Genomic DNA, 5,583 nt, shown 5'->3' with positions numbered 1-5,583 from the left:
TTCTGATTTAAGCTCACCCAGCATGAGTTGTGCAGTTCTATTTCTAAGAAAGTCTTTAATCATGTTAAAAAGTCTCTTGCCCAAACCCATCTCCGAGAGAACGTCAAGTATTGCCTTATGCTTTATACGATCAAAAGCTTTTTCCACATCCAATCCCAAAAGAGCTTTCGTATGCGCTGGGCTAGCCTGTATAAGTTGATGTTTGATCAGCAGCATAGCATCCTGAGTTGAGAGCCCTGGACGAAAGCCGATCAAGTTGTATGGGAGGATCTCGTTCTGCTCAACGTATTTCGTGAGTCGATTTAGGATGACATGTTCCATAGCTTTGCCTAGACATGACGTTAAGGAAATAGGACGGAGGTTGTCTAGAGTGAGTTGTTTGCCTGGCTTTGGTATGAGGATAGTATTGGCCACCCTCCATTCCTCTGAGTATACCCCTTTTCTCCAACATTCATTGAAGTGTTCAGTTAGATAATAGATTGATGCATCATCTAGATTTCTTAACATCTTGTTAGTTATTTCGTCAGGTCCAGCCGCCGATCTACCATTAAGACTGTGAAGAGCGGCCCTCACTTCACTCTCAGTGAAGTCCTGGTCAAGTTCTTCACATATGCCTCCCGTATACTCGGGGCTCTCCTCTCCTTCGTTTGGTTGTTTAAGTGGGAGATATTTGGCTGCGAGACTATCCATGATATCCCTCTCTGTTTTATCTTGGCTTTCCTGATGAACCAACTTAGCTATAGCTGTTCTCTTGCTTTTCCTTGTTTCATTCTCGTTGAGCAAGTGCTTGAGGAGGTTCCAGCTACCTCCATGTTTGAGTCTACCATCAGCCGAATTACAGATCTCATCCCACTGTTGCTTCACGAGCGTCTTCGAATGATCATCAATTTCTCTGTTTAATTGCGCTATTTTTTTTCTTAGCCTTCTGTTAAGTCTCTGCGTTTTCCATCTCTGTAATATAGCCTGTTTGGCCTCAATCAGATGCGCCAGCCTGCTGTCCATAGCTTCAATATTCTCCTCTGTCCTGATTTCTTTAGTGGCCTCCTTGACGTCCTCTCTGAGCTGGATGACCCATGTCTGAAGGGGCTCCTGCTCGGCATGTGGAGGCCCGACTGTCCCTCTGTTCGCCCTAATTTTTCTGAAGTGATCCCAATCAGTGAATTTGAAGATTCTTGTTTCCTGTCTCGGTATGCGTATTGTTATGTGTATGATGTAATGATCGCTTCCGAGATCCACGTTTGAATTTTCCCAATTGGCTCCTTTTGAATTGTTCACAAAAGTAAGATCTGGCGTGGAGTCCCTGCTTGTGGAAGTGCCACAACGGGTGGGATACGCAGGATCAGTAATCAAGCATAATCTCAGATCCATGGCAAGACTCCATAGCTCCTCTCCCTTCTTTGTGTTCCAAGCGTATCCCCATGTATGATAGGGAGCATTAAAGTCCCCTCCAATAATGAGAGGGGAGTTTTTGGCAACCGAAAGCACCTTGTTGAAGAGTGCTCTAAACCTTTGTCTCATGTCGTTAGGACTGCTGTAAATATTCAAGCAGAAAATGCTTTGCGTCTTACCTCTGTTTCTTTTAAGTATAATCTCAACTAGAATAAATTCAAACCTGGAATGTCTAAGGTGAATCTCATGCTCAATGTACGGCAACTTTTTGTCAATGAGGGTCGCCAACCCCCTCCCCATTCTTTTGTCTCTACATATAACTTTGTACCCAGTGAGCATAATTTCGTCCGCTAAGGTTTCCTGCAGCATAATTACCTTTGGCCTGGCCTCAGATGACCTGATCACCTGTTGCAGTGCTGCTTTTTTGTGTTGGAACCCACGACAATTCCATTGCCACACGTTAAATCCATGATTACTGTCCATTGTTATTAGGTGAGGATGCCTTTCTATTACCTGCTATTTTCCTCTTTGTGATGGCCCCCGACAATCCAGGAATGGACTTTATACTATGCGCCTCCGATGGCAGATACTCATCGTCGTCATCCCCTCGTGCCTCCATTTTCCTAAGTCTTTTCTCTGCCGTTAGCCTCCATTTCCACAATTTGTCCACTTTAAAGTTGGTCGTTTCCACTGTCTCTCTTAACGCTTTTATTGCCTCTTTTATTTCACTGAGGGCTGAGAAGACTGAATCACCCTCGGAACTCACCGCTCTCTTTTTAGGGGCAGGGGAGCTGGATTCCCCGGGATCGTTGCTTTTGCTCACAGGTCTATCTATCTCTACACTAGCAGGGCTTGACTGCTCTTTTTTACGAAGCTCTACTACCTGCCTGGTCAATTCTTCATTAGCTTTTCTTAAAGAGGCTACTTCTTTAATTAAATGCTCTATTCTGGCATCATTGTCATCACCCACAACCGCCGAGGCGCCCCCAGCAACCCTCGCCATACCTTTGACTTTGTCAGCCCAGGTGGTTCCTGGCGTCGTCTTCTCGCCAGGGATTGAGTCTCTTTGCACGAAGTGCACCTGCGCTTCCCTTGACTTGGAGCGCCTTCTCTCCCTGGATAGCGAACGATGCCTGGATCTGGTGCGACTCCTGGAGCGCGAGTGCTCCCTGTCCTCGGGGCGATGGTTGGGCGCCAGCTGATGCGCCTCCGACTGCGCTCTTGTTGACGACCGAGTCCTGTTGCGCTCTCTTCGACGGAGTCGTACGACGTAAGGGACTTGAAATCTTTTCTTACAAAATTTGTCGCCGGTAGGGTGATCGCCGTCACAAAATTTACACCTAGGTACACACACGTGTTCATCTCCTGGGTTGCGAGTTCCACAACCTCTGCACTGAACAAAGTCAGGTGTTGGACATACATCAGAGCGGTGCCCGACTCTTCCGCAGGTGAAGCAGACGTCGAATTGCTTCCTGTAAAGGTAGCATCTCACTAGTGTGGATCCATACCTGACAAAATTGGGCACTTTGAGTCCATCGAAAAGTACTATGACCGATTCCGACGTCTTGATGCGCTTAGCAGCCAGCGCAAGCGGGTTCAAGTCATGCACGATGTTTCTTGTTATCATAGCTTGGGAGTCTCTGATGTCCACTCTTCGGATGACGCCTTTGCATGTGGCATGTGGTGCCGCTTCGTATGCATTTACCTCGTATTCCGCAGCCATGATCTTGAAAGACTTGATTCTGACGTACTTCGCAGCATGTTCGGGCTTAGGTGTGCTGACTACGATGATATTTTGAGTGAAGTTTGGGCAGACAACATCTTCACGGGCCTCGTCTTCCGTTAGGCCGGACGCCTCAATGACTGCAGAACCAATCGTGGTGGTGCTCACCTTGTTCAAATTGACCCCTCCTCGAGGCCGTATAATGATCTTGCTGTGCTCCTCAGGCAGTTGAGGCATTCTCGAAGCTCTGATAACCCGATTCTTAATCATTCCACCGACGGCGGTTTTCTTGGCGCCATGATCTCGCTGACTGCGTGGCAATGTGCTCTCCTCATCCACAGCCTTTGTGCTAGCTCGTGATCTTCGGCCAGCCACGACTTGCCAGTCGAAGTCTTCCTGACCATTGTTTCTTTCATTTCCAGAAAAATCATCTTCCATGCTTGTATCCGCCATGCCTACGGGCAGGTGGGCTTACTAGGCCCAACAAGGGCCCTACTCCTCACTAAGCTTAGCTCCGCTAAGCTCAAGTCGGCGTCTAGGAGCAGAGAAGGTTCTGTAAAATTGTGAAAATAGGAGCCCCACCTCGAATCTTGGTGTCAGTCGATTCGCCGTCGCTTCGTGGATCCAGTGGTATGCTTCTTTTCGTTGTACTCTAAAAATTGGCGAGCGGAGCATGGAAAAAGAAACGGAGCCGATGCTTCCACGTCTGCACTGCTCGGCGCTTCTTCTTCTTCTCCACCAACTAACAGTAACTAGTTAGTTTTTTTACCTCACGTTTTTTGCGGTTTCTTCTTGTTTGCTTGTGCTTACCAGTATCATCTTCTTGTGAGCATACATTGTTTTACAGTTTGATATTTATACTGATGATTTGATTTGATGAATAAGTAATGGAGTTTTACATGTCAAAAACACGATCTGATTATGAGGTACGCCGCAGTGGGGGGACTCCGGACTAATTTGAAACTCCTAGGGTTCTTTATTGTGTACCTAAATCTAAGTACAAGGGTGTTTTCACATTTCGCCCGCATCGAAATGCGGCCTCCATGGCAGGGATTCAATCCCACGACCTCATGCTTAGCAGCTCAACACTATAGCCACAATGCAACCACGGCGGGGAATTAGATGATCAGAGTTTTGTAAGTGTATTGGACTGGTATATTAAACAAAGTGATGTACTGATGTATCTTTTGACAGAAATGTTTTCTCTTTACCACTCCCCTCTGCAATGCTTCGGCCTTTCAGGTATAATAAATAAATGAATAAATAAATAAATAAATAAATAAATAAATAAATAAATAAATAAATAAATAAATAAATAAATAACATTGCTATGCATTTTTGTGATCCAACAGAGTCAGTGTACCACTGTAGTACTTGCTAATTTTTTTCTTTCACTTCTACTCCCTTTGCTTTCACTCCCTTTTCCCGAACCCACATGCAGGGTAGCAAACCGGATACTTGTTTCTGGTTAACCTCCCTGCCTTTTCTCTCTCTCTCTCTCTCTCTGTCGCTGTCTTGCAGTGGCCTCCTGCACATGTGAGCTTGACAACGGGGAGACACGTGTCGCTGTGCGCAAAATTGGCGCGTTGATTCTCGTCTATCAAGGGGAGATGTGTCGGTGCGCGTAATCATTTCCTTGATTTGCGCTAAACGCAGCGTCGCTCTCCTCCCTATTCTCCATGTCTCTGTATGAAGCAATGAATCTGATCCTAGATTGACAGGTCTTTCGATGACGTCGTGTCAGTCACTTTGCAGACAAGAACCCGCGCGCTATCACAATTACCCAGAGCTTTGTCACCGGCGAATGAGTGACAACGTAAAGGCCGTTGTGTGTTCTTGCTTGAGCGCGTGCTCTGCGAAATCCGCCCCCTGTACGAAGCATCCACGGTCTTTACTAAACACGGAACCGCAGCGGTCACTGCTCACCAGGACCTCACGCCAAGATCTTATTCTGTTACGAATTAGTTACGAATTCTTTTACGGGGTACACTCGCCCTGAGGATGATACGTGTGCGACAACGACCATGGTGACGGGATCGCATTGAGAAATGCTATGTTGAGTGCTTCGCAGCCCAGACGTTTTAATAAAGTAAAAGGTGTCTTGCATGTGGCAGTTAGCAGAAACTTGCAGCCGCACCACAGCGCACCTCCCCAACATACCCGGATCGGGTTTCTCCCTTCCGTACATCGCGGCTCACGAGATCGCCCGTGTGCGGATCTTTATGTTAAGCGGACAACTGACGATCTTGTTTGTCACTGTACAGAATCCGTCTCTTCCTGTGTGGCAAGGAGTATCTCTTTTGTGGCGCTTGTTGCGCAGGTCATAGACTGCGCGTCTACAAAGTTGCAGTTATAGTGGGCGCTCCCTATTTTGGGAGTTATAGGCACATTTAAGTGGCCTAGAAGCGGCAAAAAACTAAATACACTGGGAATCCGAATTGTGATCTGCACAAAACTTTGCCGCATCGGAA

This window comes from Dermacentor albipictus, chromosome 2 (genome assembly GCF_038994185.2).
Source record: "Dermacentor albipictus isolate Rhodes 1998 colony chromosome 2, USDA_Dalb.pri_finalv2, whole genome shotgun sequence".
Taxonomy (NCBI): domain Eukaryota; kingdom Metazoa; phylum Arthropoda; class Arachnida; order Ixodida; family Ixodidae; genus Dermacentor; species Dermacentor albipictus.
Note: the sequence above shows the minus strand (reverse complement) of the source record.